Below are 17,999 nucleotides of genomic sequence, written 5' to 3' on the forward strand. Positions count from 1 at the left end.
GTATAACTGTTTTTGGAAGTGTGGGCATTGTCACTATATTGGTCCTGCCTGTCCAAGAACAAGGGATATATTTTCATTTTCTGATAAACTCTTCTATCTCCTTTTTCAGAGTACTGTAGTTTTCAGTGTAAAGTTCTTTTACTTGATTTGATTGATTCCTAATTATTTCATTTCTTGATGCTATTGGAAAAGGTGTGGTTTCCCTAACTTCTTTTGTGGTGTGCTTTTGTACGGAAATGTTAATGATTTTTGAGTATTGACTTTGTATCCTGCCATGATACTGAATTTGGTTTTTTAATTCCATGGATCTTTTGGTAGTTTTTTGGGTGTTCTATGTAGTATTTCTTGTCATCCACAAATAATGGTAAATCAACTTCTTCCTATCCTATCCTTATTTCTTTTATTTCTTTCTCTTGTCTAATTGCTCTGGCTAATGTTTTGAGAACTATATTGAATAAGAGTGGTGATAGTGGATATCCTTGTTTTGTTCCTGAATTTAGAATGAGAGCTTTCAGTTTTTGACCCTTCAATATGATGTTGGCTATTGGTTTGTCATAGAAGGCTTTTATCAGATTGAGATTAAGACCATCTATTCCAATTTTTTTGGAGTGTTTTTATGATAAATGGGTGTTGGACTTTGTCCAATGTTTTTTTCTGCATCTATTTAGATGATTATGTGGGATTTAACCTTGATTCTGTTTTTTTTTTTTTTTTTTTTTTTTTGAGACTGGGCCTCACTATGCAGTTGAGACTGACCTGGAACTCACTATGTAGCCCGGGCGGGTCTCAAACTCACAGTAATCCTCCTGCCTCAGCCTCCTGAGTGTTGAAATTACAGGAGTATCCCACCATGCCTAGCTTGTTTCTGTTATTGTGTTGGATTAAATTCATTGATTTGTCTATATTAAAGCATTCCTGCAACCCTGGGATGCATCTTACTTGGTAATGTATAATCTTGATGATTTGCTGCATTCTGTTTGGCAGTATCTTATTGAGGATTGTTGCATCTGTATTAATTAAGGAAATTGACCTAGTTTTCATTTTTGGTTAGAACATTCTCTGTTTCTGGTATCAGGGAAATATTTGCTTTCAGGAATGAGTTTGGGAGTATTATGTTCCTTTTCATTTCATTAGAGTTTGAGGAGTCATTACATTAGATCTCTAAATTTCTCATAGAATTCAGCAATGAATCCATTAGAACCTGGGCTTTTCTTTGCTGGTAGTTTTAAAATTACTTCTTCAATTTCATTGATTGATATTGGGTTATTTAGAATTTTTATATCTTTTTTATTCAGCTTTGGTAATTTATATGCATCTAGGAATCTGTCTGTTTCTTTTGTGTTTTCTGTCTTATTAGAATACAGGTTTCTGAGGTAGGCATTGATTATTTTCTGGATTTCCACAGGATATGTTTTTATTTCACCTTTTTTATTTTTACTTTGATTGAATTGAGTCTTTTATTTCCTTTTTTTGATAATATCCACTAAGGGTTTGTCTGTTTTATTTAATCTTTCAAAAAGCCAACTCTTCAATTCATTGATTCTTTGAATTGTTTTTTTATTTGCAATTGCATTGATTTATGCTCTCTTTATTTTTTCCTTCCTCATATGTACTTTGGGCTTAATTTGCTGTTCTGTTTCTAGAAAGTTGAAGTTCAGCATTATGTTATTTATTTGAGCTGACTCTATATTTCTGATATGGAAATTTACCACTATAAATTCTCTTCATAGGACTATTTTCATTATGTCCCATGAGTTCTAGTATGTTGCATTGGCATTGTCACTTAATTTTAGAAACTGTCTAATTTCTTCTTCAAATTCTCTTGCAACATACTGATTGTTCAGGAGGGTCTTATTTAATTTCCATGTGTTTATGAATATTTGTTTATTTTGTCATTTATTTCGGATTTAATTGCACTATTGTCTCATAATAAGCATGAGATAATTTCAATTCCTTTGCATTTACTTAAGTATGTGAGATGAGCTAGTAGCTAGTCTATTTTGGAGAAAATTCTGTGTGCAGCTGATAGGATGTGCATTCTATTGTTGTGTGATAGAACATTCTGTAGACATCAACTAAGTTGATTTGTCCAAAAGTTTGGTAAAGTTGTAATATTTCATTTTTTTGTCTAGTTGACTTGTCTACTTGTGACAGTGAGATATTGAGGTCTCCGCTTGCAATTGAATTTTTGCTTGTTTGATTTTTTATGTCCATTACATTTGTTTTTTATAGTTGGGTGCACTGGTATTTGGTGCATATATATTATATGCAGAAAAGAGAAGAGATTGTTATCTCTTCCTCTTAGATTGTTTCCTTAACAAGGATGTAGTGACCTTCTTGTCTCTTATGATAAATTTTGGCTTGAAATCGGATTTACAAATAGAATAGCTATTCTTCATTTTTCCATGTTCCTGTCATATGGAGTATTGCTTTCTATTCTTGGACAGTCTATGATTATTATTTTTTAGTTAAATGTATTTGTTGTACATGGTATATTGTTGGGTCTTGTGTCTTGACCCATTTTGCCAATATGTTTGTTTTGATTAAGACCATTTACATTGATGGTTATAGCTTATATGTATTGACTTGTCCTTGTCATATTATTTTCCTCTTGTCGATACTCTTTTCTCCCCTCTTGTTTAATTGCTTCTCTTGCCTAGTGGATTTATTTTATTGGGCTTCTTGAAATTATATTTTTCTAGAATATCCTTTAGAAATTTTTGGAGTACTGGTTTGGCTTTTATAAATTTTTTCAGGTGTTTTTTTATTACAGATTTATTTCTCCAGGAATAATGAAAGATAATTTTTGAAGAGTACACCAATTTAGGTTGGAAGTTGTTTTTGTTCAGGGCTTGAAATACTTCAAGCTTCTCTTAATTTCAGGGTTTCTATTGAGAAATCTGCTATGATTGTGATGGGCATTCCTTTATAGGTGATTTCTTTATTTTCTCTAACAGCCATTAATATTCTGTTCTTGTGTTGAATTTTTAGAATCTTGATTATTATATGCCTTGGTATAGAGTTTTTTGATCATAGCTAACTGGAGTTCTATATGCCTCACTTATCTGTACATCAAATCTTTTTCCATGCCTAGGAAGGTTTCTGCCATTACTTCATTGAATATATTTTTATGCCATTTTTGTTCCCTCCTGCTTTTTCATTGATGCTGATCAATTTTATGTTATTCTTTGCATTATCTAGCAACTGTTCGCTTGATTTTTTCATGATTCTTTGCTATTTTAATAAATCTTTTTCCATGATTGCTACTGCAATCATAGCTTCTAAATCTGATATTCTTTCCTTGCATTGATTCATTCTGCTGTGTATACTTTTAATAGAAATTTTAATTGCCTGGATATCTATTTGAATTTGTTTCATGAATTTCACTTTTCTCCACTGGGTATTCATGATATCCATCATTCTTCTAAGCTCCTCTATGTTTTAAAATCTGTATTTACTCAAGATTCATTAACCATGTCCTTCAATGTGGTCATCATCTCTGTATTTATCTAAGAAATTAAGTCTAATTTATTGTTTTAGAGTCTCATTCATCTGTATTGTTACTTCTGATGTTAGTACTTTAGAGAGTCCAGGTGGGTGGCTTTTAAGTAGCTCCACCTCGTGCTCCCAAGGTTTCTCTTTAGCAAGCTGAAAGTATGCTTCTTTGTCTTCTAATTTTCTATATTTATTTTTAATTTAATTCCTGTTTTGATGCTTATAAATTGTTTATGATAGGTAGCTTTATCACTAAGATAAGAACCTATAGGAAATGACTACTTCTTAGAGATGTCTTCCAGGTATAGCTGGCTTTTGGGTTTTGAATCTGTTCCAAGATCATACCTCTTCAATTTATTTGGATGAGAAGTTTATGCTACTTGGCCTAGCCCTTGATTCTGGCCTATAGTATTGTTTATGATCTTGAGGCAAACTCAATATTGGCATACAAGGAAGAATAACTGATTAGAACAATTATGTCATCTTGGCTAGAATATCACAATCATTAATAACAATAGCATAAAACATAGCCTAGGAAATAACAAACTATGAACTCTTAATTGATCACCTTTAACCATATGCTCAAGATTTGTAGTTATATCTCAAAATTTAAAAGAAACTAGAAAATCATATACAATAAGTATCACCTCAATGTGGTGATTTTAGTCTCTGGGGACAAAATTTAAAAGGGGCTGAGGGAAAATTAGAGAAATACAATAAGAGAAAGAGATTAGAAGCAAGGCTGGAGGAAAAAGATCAATTACACAAGATTTAGGAAACTGGTAAAGAAGATAGGAGGGGAAAGAAAGAAGAAACAGAAACGACAAAAGAAGACAACAACAACAAAACTAGAAGCAATGTTCACATGCATATAAACAAGAATAACCAAGAAAAAGAGGGAAAAAAACAAAGAAAAGAAGAAAAAAATGTTCACTTCAAGATGTATCTCTGCTGTCACTAGTAGACAGAGGGGGCAGATAGAGCTTGGATCTATGTGAGTGGTCCCAGCAAGCCAGAAGTAGAATTATGCCAAGGTGATGGAAAACCCCAGAAAACCTGTGCCTCTAGTTCGAGTGAAGTTCAGGCTGCTTCTGGTTTCTGTCTGTGAGGATGGGAACTGAGCTGTTCAGTTCTCAACACTCCAGGTCCTTCTGGCCAGCTTGAACTCAGTTCCCTGACAGCTTGAATTCCACTCCCTGGTTGAACTTAGCTCCCTGACCCGCTGTCAACTTGAACTTTGCTGTGCCTCATCCTGAAACTGGGAGGCAGTAGATGGAACCAATATGCCACTGCTCTGAGTTTCAAGTTCAGTTGATCCCTTTCCAAAAATAGTAACTAACCTATTACCCTCTCCTGGAGGACATCTGATCAGGAAACAACCAGCCACTGCAATCTGCAGTGTTCACTGCTCTGTTCCACTGGTGCATTTTCCATGAAGGTGTCTGGGGTCACCAGTAGTTACTGTGTCTCTGTAGGTTCAAGTTGCCCTTCATATGTCATGAGCTGGGGTTAAGGGAGAAAGTGCTGCTTTCCACCTCTTTCTTCTGTATTAAGGTGTGTTTCTTTGCTCTTCCCACAGGCTCCAATTCTCACTTCAGATCCTTGCTGGGTCCTGGGGACACATTTCTATCCTTCTCTTCCTCACATTACTATATTCCAGCACCTGGACTCCAAGTCTCAGAGAAGCTGTTTCTCTGCTGGTTATCACTCTGCCATCATCCCAGAAGTTTTGTGCTACCATTTCAGAAAGTTCACCTGAGTTTGTTTTGATTTTTTTCCACCTCAATTTCCCCTGGATTTGCCTTGGGTGAGCTGGAAGTCTGGGTATGCACCTTTATTTCATGTCTTTTCATTTTCTATATTTTTAAAAATATGTTTTCTGCAGTGACACTTGTAAATTGCATATGATAGGTAGCTTTATTATTAGTATTGAGACTTCCTTAGGAAATGGGTATTTCTCAGAGATGTCTTATATGTGTAGCTATCTTTTGGCTTTTGAGTGCCCCAAGATTATGCCTCTTTAATATATTAGGAATGAAATAGTGTTGCATATTTGGCTGAACACCCAGTCCTTCAGTATTGGACTATTGTATTGTTTATGACCTCCAGAGAGACTTGGTATTGGCACACAAGGAAGAACAACTAATCATAAATGTTACCTTGGTACAGTCAGTAATAACAATAGCACCAAGCACAACTTAGAAAATGACAAACTGTGGTGATTTAATTTTCCACTTTTAACCACAGACACAAGGTTTATAGTTATGTAACACAATCTAAAACAAATCAGAAAATTACATCTTTCTTCCACCACCTACTCCTATCCCCTTTGAAAGGCTTTATGGCATTTGGCTATTCCTTTCTTTCCTCACATTGTCAGAATCTGCAGCTATCATATAGATATAGATAAGCTCACATAGATTGCTATGATATCTGTGATCATGTAATGATTTGTACTTCCTGCCCATATATTTTGGTACTCACTAAGGAGGAATATATTTTCACTGTTTACAATTTATCCACACCCCAGTACTGACTTTTTATGGCTTTCAATGTTAGCTTGACTGCAAATTCCACATGGCTCACTCTATGTGTCAATACTAATAATATTTCTCAATTCAATACTGTATTATTCATATTGTGATGCTTATATTAATGGCTAAAGCCTAGGTCCCCAACAATCTAACATAAAATTGGGTGGAAGACATTGCTCTTGAACATATTACCTCAGCACATGAAAAACTCAGACAAAGCATATTTGAGGATAAAGTGAAGGTACTGGCAGCTACTGAAGCCCTAACTCATTCCATCCAAACTGCCCAAGCCGTGCATGGCTATTTTCAAAATGTTACTTTTGAGCTCATAACTCAAACCTATGCAGATATAGAAACTTTAGAAAAACTTGACACCTTTGAGACAGCTGTTGGATGGCTCAGAAAATACCAACAAGCTCCTTGGGCACATAATAAGCTCAGCTATAGGAAGATAAATTAGGCAGAACTCTTGAAGACATTGGCATAGGAAAAGACTTTATGAACAAATCCTCAGTAGCATGGGAACTAGCAGAAAGAATCAACAACTGGGATCTCATCTTATTAAAAAGCTTCTGCACTGCAAAAGAAACCATCAACAGAAATAAGAGACAACCTACAATGTGGGGAAAAAAATTTTATGAGCTGCTCCTCAGACAAAGGACTATTATTTAGAATATATAAAGAACTCAAAACAATTATCCCCCCCAAATATAAAGACCCAATTCAAAAATGGGCATCTGAAATGAACAGACATTTCTCAGACAAAGAAGTAAAAGCAGCAAATAAATATTTGAAAAAATGTTCTGCATCACTGGTCATTTGAGAGATGCAGATGAAAACAACACTGAGATTCTACCTCACCCCACAAAGAATGGCTGCTATCAAGAAATCACACAATAACAAATGTTGGCAGGGTTATGGGGAGAAAAGAACCCTTCTCCATTGTTGGTGGGAGTGCAGACTGGTGTAACCACTATGGAAATCAATATGGAGATACCTCAAAGAGCTGGGACTAGAGGTTCCATTTTACCCAGCCATCCCTTTTCTGGATATCTTTTCAAAAGAATTAAAAGAATCATACCACAGTGATATATGTGCACTTATGTTTATAGCGGCACAGTTTGTAATAGCTAAAACTTGGAAACAGCCCATTTTCCCATCAGTTGGAAACTGGATAAAGAAGATGTGGCTTTTCTATAAAATGGAATACTACTGAGCCATAAAGAATGAGAAATTAGATTCATTCATAGGAAAATGGATACATATTGAGGATATACTCCTAAGTGAAATAAATAAGTCACACATGTGTAAATACCAAATGGTTTCTCTGGTGTGAAAAACTGTAATAGTATATAAGATCTTAATGAGATAATTGACAATATGAAATAGGAAGAAAAGAGCTAAAGGTGTAGGGAAAGTGGGAAGGGTAGGGGAAAGGGAAAAAGGGAAAAATATATGAGAAAATGAAAAAATAGAAATATAGTGTTTGTAAATGAGGCGGGGAGGGGGGTGAAGGGAGGGCAGGGACAAGAGGAAAAAATGAGAACAAAGACCTGTCATGTAAAGGTACAAGATCCCAATAATGATTGCAACTGTACTGTATACCTAAAATGTACCAATAAACTCAATAGAAAAAAAAAAAGCTCAATACATAATAAACTCATCTGTGGTGCTGGTTACCATTCCACTTTCATCAGTCCAAATCCATTTAATCTTTCTGAATTTTGGAAGGAGATCCAGTGCCTTCTCCACAGTGTTTTTCATACAAATCTAGACAGAGAAATTACTGGTCTCCAGGGCCAGCTTTAAGCCCAACTCTATAATTTTCAAATGGAGGATCACAACATTACTTTAGGTCATCTCAATACTGTCTACTGGCTCAGCCCTAGGAGCTGGTTCTCTGGTCTCAACCTTCGCATTTGGAGTCTTATAGCTATTGGAATAATCTTCTTTTTGCTCTTTCTTACAGTCCTAAAGGCACTCTGTATGCTATTTCAGGGGGCATAATGTCCTGGAGCCATAATGTCTTTTCTCCCCAAGCCAAATATCCCTCCTTTTCCCAAATCTGTGTACATGATAAAAAGGTGATCTACGTGGAAGTGATGGCCAGAGGTATGTATGAGATGGATATGCAGAGGTAAGAGATTTTTGGAGTCACATTCTCAAAAGCCCCTGGTTAGAGATGGAAAGATAGCCCACAGGGCCACAAGTCCTAGTAGGGCCAAAACACATTGCCTTAAGGAATTCTCTTTCCCATACTCCAAATTATCTCTAAGATTTCTCCTCTATGCTTGCTTCCTTGGTCTAGCAATAAAAATCCACAGAAGCTTCAGTTCAGGGCTATCTGTTTGAGAATCTCTCATGCTAAAGGGTCTTGGTTAAGGGCAATTCCTCTGGGCCTTCTTGGAGTTTCAATTAGACATTGATTCCAAGTAATCTCTCATCCTTTGTGCTGTGTCACAGGTCTCAGTGAGGGTCTCACTAAGTTGTCTGGGTGGGGTGTAAATTTGTGATCCTGCTAGCTCAGCCTCTCTTAGTGCTGAGATCGCAGGTGTGCACCATTGGGCCCTGCTCTGTGTGTGTGTGTGTGTGTGTGTGTGTGTGTGGACTATTGCTTTTTGTCTGTTGTTATTATTTAATATTCATTAAATGTTACTAGTCCATTAATAAGTAAATAATTGCTCCTGGATTTGTCTTCTGTCTTGAAATTTTTTTCTATTAGTCTTATGTTATTGGTTCCTTTGCACTTGCATACTTGCTTCAGTGTTGAGTATTACTTAGTGTTTCATTTGCTCTCTTTTCTTGGTTTGTTGACTGAATTATTTAATCATTATCACTGCTCATAGTTGGTTCCACACACACGTGATTCATCTTACTTTTGAGCATTTATGCCAAAACTGCTTCAGAGAGAATCTTTGTGTATCTATTCCGCTCCTTCCCCCAACTCCCTTTCATCAAGGAATCCAGCTGTCCATACTAGAATTATTGATGTGGCCCCAAAGGTTACTGGTGTTCTTTGCATTTTTGGTTGTTTTTGTTTTGGTACCAGAGATCAAACTCAGGATGTTGCACTTGTGAGGCAGGCATTGGAACCACTGAGCTAAATCCCTGGCTGTTCTTTGCATTTTTAATTCTTTTTTCTGTTCATATTTCATTTTCAATAATTTTTATTGCTGTGGTTTCAAGTTTACCTTTATTCTGCCATGTCTAAGATACTACTAATTCCATTAAGTTATCAATTTGAACATTATACTTTTGTTTATAGAAATGTGATCTGGGTCATTTCTATACATTGTGTGTGTTTATTTAATACTCATCTAACAGCATAAAGAAAATATATACTTTAAAATGGTTTACCATGGGAAAGATATTAAAGAAATTGAAATTATCACCAAATTAGTTCATGTAATAAAAGCTCTAAAATTTTTGATGAAAACATATATTTTCCTTTTCTTCTTTTTCACTAACAGTGTCTTCTATCAGGTATTCTTACTAGTCACCTGATGTATAAATTTCTGTATTCAAGTTTATGCTCATTTTTCCAAGTAGAGCAAGAAAGTATATGTATACACATGTATGCACACATACCATACACAAACCCATGCTCATATACACATATATGTATGTATAGGTTTTCTCCTCTTGAAAAATGAGATTACATTATACAGTTAGCTCTTAATATCCTCACTTAACCATATCTTTATTGCTTCCTTGTGCTGTGCCACAGCTGTCTCAGTGAGGGTCTATTAAGTTGTCTGGGTGGGGTGTAAATTTGTGTAAATTATTTTAGCCCACTTACTAAAGTCTCAACTTGGGGCTGGGGGTTTAGCTCAGTGGTTCTGCCTCCTGCTTCACAAGTGCAAGGACCCAAGTTTAATCCCCAGAACCAAATAAATAAGTAAATAAATAAATAAAATTTAAAAGTTTCAGTTTATCTACATTCATTACTAGATAATATTCTATGTACTAAAGTATATATCCAACTATGACAGTATTCTTGGGAAGCTTTTTGGGGAGGTGGATAAATGTGAATATCACTACTGGTGGTAATTAAATGTAACATCCTTTATAATTCATATGTGTATGTGTATCCTAGTACATATTTGTATAGATTGGTTGTTTCATGAAGGTGCTGATTGTCAGGTATTGAGAAGGTGTGTTCTCACTGGGATGATGTTTTAGCACAGTGTAAATCTCACTGTCTGATATACTTGAAAGTAGATGTTTTTCACAAATACTGTAACATTTATCTTGTTTTATGATATTTGCAACTATGGCAGTATGGGGAGTCTCACTATTATGAATTGCATTCTTCAAAAAAGAAGAGTCATCCTTCACCAAGCAGAGGTGCACTTTTGCCACTTATAAAATGGAGAATCAAAATTTAATCAGTGTTCCTTGTGAGTTTCTAAAATGAGAGTAGATGGAATAATTATATGCATGTTGGTTTGTGAAGTGTTTTTTCCTTTTGTTCTGTTCTGTTTTAACAAGAAAATCTTTGCTATGCATGTAGTAGTATTTGCCTGTAATCCCAGCACTCAGGAGGCTGAGTCAGGAGGATTTTCATGAATTCAAGGCCAACCTGAACTATGTGGTGATTACAAGGCAAACCTGATACAGATCCTTGATATGGACTTGCATGAGACACTGCTTCTGGCAGGACTCATGTAGGATATTGCCTTGAGTTCTAGCCCTTCAGCTTGATTTGTATGAGACACTGCTGTGGGATCCAGTCCCTCACCTGGATTCTTTGGGTCTCTAGTGAATGGAAAAATCTTATTGCATTCCTTTGCATTTGAATTTTTGGGTGAATATAAAATAATTTTATAAATTATTTATCCTATATTAGATCTATTTCCTTGCAAACCCTAACTACAACATTACCTCTCAGGAGCTATACTCTCAATAAATATTTTCCTACTCTTAACCTCTGTTGTTCCTAGAATACATTCTTCAATTTTTAGAGAATATAAACTCAGTGCAAGAGACATATAACAGTTTGGGAGATAAAGTATTTTTATATTTCATCTCCCATGTCCCTCCCAAATGCCATCTAACAGAAAGGCAGGCTTGTAAAAACAATATGGTGTGTTCTCATCAAACTTAGTCACAGGACCTGGCACCATGCAACTTATGGCTTTTTCCCAAGTAAAAGTGACAGTGAAAGGTAAATCTCTTCACACTATCTAGGACATCAAGGTAACCACAAAGTGCAACTAATGATACTCAGAAAAGAGGACTTTCAATACTGCTTCATAAAGAAGCAAGAATGATGGTATAGGTGTGTTATAGGTGAGGGGGACTAATAATGATATTTCTTGCACTGTCATAAATGTTAAACTTTAATCACTGACTGCAGTTAATCATTGACTACGTTATGTTTTAATCTTATTAATCTGTCTCTTGTTTAGGGGTGTTTGGTGTGACCCATTTCAGTGATGAGGAAAGATACTGCACATTTACTCCCCTGAACTAGTCAGAGTTAAAGCTTTATACATCAGCACAGTACTACTTTCTGCTGATGTTTTTACTCCAGTCAGTTGTAGTTCTCTCTATCTGCTGTTTTTCTCCAGATGTGAGGACTGTGGTTTGCCCAAGGGCCTCAATTCTCTGATGGACCTGAAAAGAGTTGTTTTTTGAGACAGTTTCTTGCTAAGTTGTCTGGTCTGTTCTGTAACTCATGATCTTCCTGCCTTAGCTGGCTGAGCAGCTGGGATTATAGGTGTGTGCCACCATACCTGGACCTAAAAAGAGGTGTTTTTTAGTTTTTTCAGCTTCTTTCTTGCATGGATGAGATAAGGACACTTAAGGTCGTTACATGTAGGAGCAGATCAGAAGGCTTTCCAAAATCTTTAGTGTAGTGAAATATTTATTCTTTCTGCGTAACCATTGTATATTTCAACAAGTGAAAGTCTTTCACAGGCATTAGGAATGATGAATAAAAGTAGCCATCGGAGGATGTACAATATGTGAAGAGGAAACTCTGGAAACAATACAATGCCATTGGTAGTGGAGAGACCACTGTATGGTATATTCACACAAAGGAAAGGTATAACTCAATGAAAATGAATGAATAGCTGTTTCACTACCAATGGAACCTCTCCAAGGAATGTGATATTGAGTGAGAAAGAGCTCAGGGAAGAACAAATACCACAGTATCCTTTTGACATTCAAACACCATTTTAAGCAAAATGTGTACAGCACAGTTATAGATACAGTCAGCCTCACTATTTGTGGATTTCATATCTGTGAATTCCAAAACAAACAAATTTACAAAATAGCCTGTGATGGTTGTGCCTGTATTAAATACTTACATACTTCTTTTCCTTGTCATTCCTGTAAAATGCTGTAAGGCAATTATTTACATAGCATTTTCATTTTAATAGTTGTTTTAAGTCATGTAGAGCTCATTTGAGGCATGTGACTGAAAATGGATGGGTTTTATGCAATTATACCATTCAGAACTTGAAAATCCATGGTTTTGGAATTCATAGGGGTTCCTGGAACCAATTTCCTAGGGATATTGAGGCATGATTATATTTTATTTAATTAACTGGAAAATGCACATTGAGGGATTTTTTTTTTTTTTGAAAGAGTGGGAGGACAAAGTAGAAACCAACAAAATGGAGCCATCTAGTGGAAATACTGATGAAATGTAATGCTACAGTGAAACACTAGAGTACAAGAAAGTCTTGTTTGTATTTTTCCATAGTTGTGACTTTATAGTGCACATTTAAAAAATAAAATTAGACAATAAAGGGCAAAAAGAAGCATTAAAATCGAAAACAATAGAATCAAATGAACAGAATTGTATGCAGAAAATATAAATTATTTTCCCTTATACTCTCATAGCACTTAATATTGCCTAAAATCTTTGGTGCTGACACAAGATGTGGGAGCAGTTTTCCCACAGCAAGCAGTTCTCCAGTTCTCTGGATGACAATTAGATGTTCTATCATTCAATTAAATTCAAGCACTACCTGGAGATGTTTCACACCCCACAAGTTCAAGGGTCACTCCTCAATTCTACCCCTGCTTCTGATACCACTCACAAGTGGTAGGTTCTGCACAACTTCTCCCTGACTTAGCTGTGCATTGAAATTTTCCATGGTTCCCTCCTGAATTTCTATTATTGACTAGAATGGCTCACAGAACTCAGGGAAATGCTTACTTACACCTCCTAGATTTTAATAAAGTATGTGATAAGGAAGAGAAATGATCAGCCAGATGCATGGTCATGACCATGGGACTTTTTTTCTTCATGGAGTTGGGGTGCTACCTTGCAGCTCATAAATGTGTTCATCAAATGGAATATCTAGAACCCATCTTTCATAGATTTTCAAGGAGCCATTATCATGTAGGTGAGATCCTTTATTAGCTAACTTGTCAGTTCCTCTCCCCTCACTGGAGTATGACAGATGACATTGAAGGAGACAAGCTTCCAATTATGCTTGATCTTTTGGTGATCAGCGTCCATCCAAGAGCTCACCATGCATCATTTCATAAGAACAAAATATACCCATATCACTTAAGAAATTTTGATTTAGGAGCTCTGTGTCTCTGCTCTTATTACTTGGAAATTACAAAACTGTTTAACAATCAGGAACAAAAGCCAAAAGGGACAAAAGATTTCTCCAAGTGATCTTTCTATACAGAAATTTCTACACCTTTAGTGACATATAATTAAGCATTACAAAGCTGAATAAAAGCTACAAATAAGTTAAATTTTTCTCAGTACTTTTATTTTTAGTAGTAATATTAATAATATATTATATTGCAAGTGTTTTGTCTTTATTGTAAGACATGCATACACACTGTGAGACCTGACTCAGCTAAACAGACTTCATGCTGGCCTGCTAATGACCCAAGACTGATGCCTCCCCACTCCTTATCAAACATCAGGAAAACCTGCTCAAACTGCAAACTTTCAAATGTTAATTGCTAACTTGGTTAACAGTCCACACAGGGACATATGGTATGACAAAAGGTGACCATAAAACACCTCCCCCATAAGACAAACTGTGTTTGGAATCTTACCCCCTTGTAGCTATGTGAATGCCCTGACTTCTTTGTTTGGAGAAAAATGTATAAAACCTATGCACAATCCTGTAACAGGGCTCACTTCTCTTAGAGAGTGAAGTCTGCACATGTGTAGTAAACTCCTTCAGTTTTATCTTTGTCCCAGTACTTGGTATTCTCTTGCTGGCTTGGCATAACATTTTTGGAGGCCCCAGCAAGATACACTTTTACTCGGTGATGTCTGGCTGGTTTGCTAGTAGCCAAACACTTAGGCCAATGGTGCCAGAGAGAGGCCCAGGGAGGCCACCTTGACCACTTTGATTGGGGCCCTGGGGACTCAGATGCCAATGGTGGGGGGATAACAGAAGCTGCCACCAATACCTGAAGGAAGTTTTTCCAGTCTGAATTCCTCTGGAGGTCAGGTAGGAATTTTTTATTCCTATAACTGGTGTAGAAAGGATCTTTGGTAGGGCAGAAGGAAAATCAGATGTGACATTAATTTCCTTGCCCAGGGCTTCACCACAATGTTGGGGAGTCCAGCAGTCAGTTTCTGTGTGGCCATTTTGTGCACAGGGATATAGTCCTTGAAAATTTGTCTGTCTCTGTTTTGTGTTGTCCATCTGCTTGCCTGTCATACTTCTTGCCCTTCCAGGTCTCCTAAGAACCATGGGAACCAGACAATCTAAGTCCTCCTCCTCCAGTCCCCTCAATTGTGTTTTAAAACATTTTAACAAAATTTATATTCCAGAGAAGGCTATGAAGCCCTATAAAGGAAAAATTGTAACCCTGTGGGTCATCAAGCCAGGCATAGCTTATGTGCAATAGACCCTTATTGGTGAGTAAATTTATTATTTTACTTCCACTCTGCTGCCTCTCTGTGTGTTACTTACATCTTCCTTCTATACCATTTGGTACACTGGCCAGGAAGGAAGTAGCTACCTGACACAGCCTGTGTTGGGCCTCAACCCAAGTCCCTCAGGAGGGAGTGGTTGTCTGACACCTCAGAAGGGAAGAGGCACACCCTGGGATTTCCTGGGTTCCCTTCCTAGGACTCAGAGGCTAGCTTGCTGGCAGTGGATCACTCAAACCCAGAGCAGAGACAGCAGAAGGAAGGCAAGTGAATGAAATTATCTGTCTGAATGGTGAGATCCCCTGGGTTTCTCACTAGTTTGTCATGCTTTGCTTTGGCTCTTAATTGAATATTTGGGCAGATTACAGATTGGAGGCCTGGTTAACCACCCTTCTCTGCCATTTGTGAGGATTTATGTCCTCAATTTGAGCAAAATATAGAATGCTTTGTATTGTGCTTTGCAAGGGACCCCAGGGAGGGAATGTGTTAAATTCTTGTGTGATTGTGTATGTGAAAGAGATTCAGTTACGAGAGTGAGTGGAACAAGCTATGAAAGCCATCAGTAGCCTTGTCTGTGCACCAAGACAAAGTGGCAGGGGCAGTGTTTATGCTTAAAGATCCCTCCCTGAGTCGCAGAGCTTGTGCGTGGCCTGTTTCTGCAAATCTGTGGCCAGTGTCTAATATGAGCAAAATGGAACACTAATGCAACAGTGTTCCTTCAGCATTGACAGGCCTTAAACTGGGAAGAGACCTGATGGCCAGGACTGGTGAATGTGAGTGATACACACCCTTTGTTTGTCCTGCAGCACGGGGCAAGGAAATATCTAGGGATCATGGGAAATGCAAATACTAAACCAACTGTTCTTGAGTACATGATTCAGAATTTTGATAAAGGCTTTGTGGGGGACAATGGGGTAAAATTAAGACCAAAAGGTGCTCAGATAACTTTGTGAGTTATCATAGTCCCAGCTAAGCCAGCCTTACCCCCAGGGGGGAAAAAAACTCTAGACAAAAGAAAAGTTATCTCCCTTTGTTTTAACTGAGACTTTGACAACTTGGAGCCTTGTATGCTTTGTTTTGGGGCCTGAACAACCCAGCTTGGGAGCTCCTCAAGCCTCTGCTCTGTGGCAATCAGCTGCTGGTGAGAACTGTTTAGTTTTGGTCTTAGAAAAACTGCTTGCCAAATCTGCTCTTTTTCACATGGTGGACTTGCTCTCAGAAAATGTGACATCATTACAGGTAAATCCCATTGCTTCCTCTTTGGAGGAGGTCAAGTTGCCTCCCCTTCTTCTTGAATTGCTAAAATCACAGGTGTGGAGGAGGTGGGGACAAAAACAGGAGGAGAACCATGTGCCTTACTGCACTGGAGGGTGCAGATGGGAAACCATGGTCATACTCAGAGAATGGAACAGGGCTTGCACTCAGATTAGAAAGAACTAAAATTAAAAAAACTAAATCTTTAATGGATTAAAAACAGCTAGGAAAGCTCTGAAAAGCATACAGCCGAACAGAGAAAAAACACTTCAGGCTTTAAGAGCCCCAAGGCCAGCCCTATGTTATCAGCCCCATGCTGACAGCAAAGGTCTGGAATCTAAAACAAAGCCAGAGAAACTGCAACTGTGCTTTACCAGATATTGAGGGATTTTTACAAGAAAAATCAAGTTGCAAATTTAAACTATTTGGTAAATGTATAATTGTTTCACTTTGCAATGATGTTTGATTGTTGTACCCAGAAGAAATTTTCTTATACATTGCAAATTCCTAAACTGTGATTATAGGGTCAACTTGGTCTTTTCTGTACTTTGTTGTAAAAATATAAGGTTAATACTGTTACATTGACAGCCAGTCAAATTTTAAGATGTAACAATCTGAGAACAGAAAAAAAAAAAAAACACTTTAAGATTTTAACAACTGAAGTTTGTCATAGAAGGTTAATAGTAAATGAGAGAGGAAAATATTTGGAAAGCTGTGGGTAAAAGGGACATACTTTTAATAGGAAAGGATTTTTTTTTATGTTTGTCTTATTAGAAAGAGATAAAGAAAGAGATACAAGACCAGAAGGCCTAAGTATGTAAGAGAAGGTGTGTGGAAATGATTAACTAGAAAATATGTATGTTTGCTTGTTGGTTTCAAGTTTATTATAAAAGGTTTACATTTACAGTCATAAAGAGTTTTCATTCCTTTTGATTCTAATTCTACAAAAGATCTCTGTTAAATGACCCCTAAAAGTTCTGACTAGTCTTAACAAAAGAGATTTTAGGGCTGGAGATGTAGCTCAATAGTCAAGCACAAGGACCCAAGTTTGATCCCCAGTACCAAAAACAAAAACAAAAAATAATAAATACAAGAGATTTTATAATTCAGTTGGCCAAATATATTTGAGTGCATCATAGTTTCATAAATTGTTTTATATGTTTATCTGTGTCTGCCCAATTATTTGAAAAGTGTTTGTCCAATTATATTTCTTGATTAAAATGACATCAAGGATACAAATAATTCATTAATTTCTATAATCTGGTTTTATAAGTTAAAATTTTGTCAAGATAATTAAATATAAGCTCTTAGGTCTGGATAGACTCCTGTTAATTGTAAAAAGGACAGCTGCTCAGAAAAATTTATTCTGGTCTTTATTTACTAATGGGAGCCCCAATAGTTTTCATAGCCTTCTGAGAAGATATGCCCCTAATAAACATCACTAAATATGTTCTTATAAAATATTTACATTGGTTATCATTAAAGGTTTGGATTCTAAATATGTTATTGTGCTATGTTTATAATAGTAATTTTCAAAATATGATATTTTCTGTGGAAAAGTTATTAAGAGGTTTCACTGAAAAAATGCTTTTGATACTAAATTAAAGGGTATGAAGTGTCACACATAAAATTATGATTATTATTGTTAATTTTCTGATGTACTAAATGAATAGGAACTTTACAGGGTATTTATTAATGATGCTTCAAGAGGCAGGATATAAAGTTTCATGGAAAAAGCTCAAATTTGTGTAGAGCAAGTCAGATATCTAGAGGATTTGAAGTTTCCAAAGAAATATGCTGCCTGGGAGATAAAAGGACTCAAAAGCAGATGAGAGAATTTTTTTAGG

Source organism: Fukomys damarensis, unplaced genomic scaffold (assembly GCF_012274545.1).
Source record: "Fukomys damarensis isolate Sample0158 unplaced genomic scaffold, DMR_v1.0_HiC HiC_scaffold_16, whole genome shotgun sequence".
Classification (NCBI taxonomy): domain Eukaryota; kingdom Metazoa; phylum Chordata; class Mammalia; order Rodentia; family Bathyergidae; genus Fukomys; species Fukomys damarensis.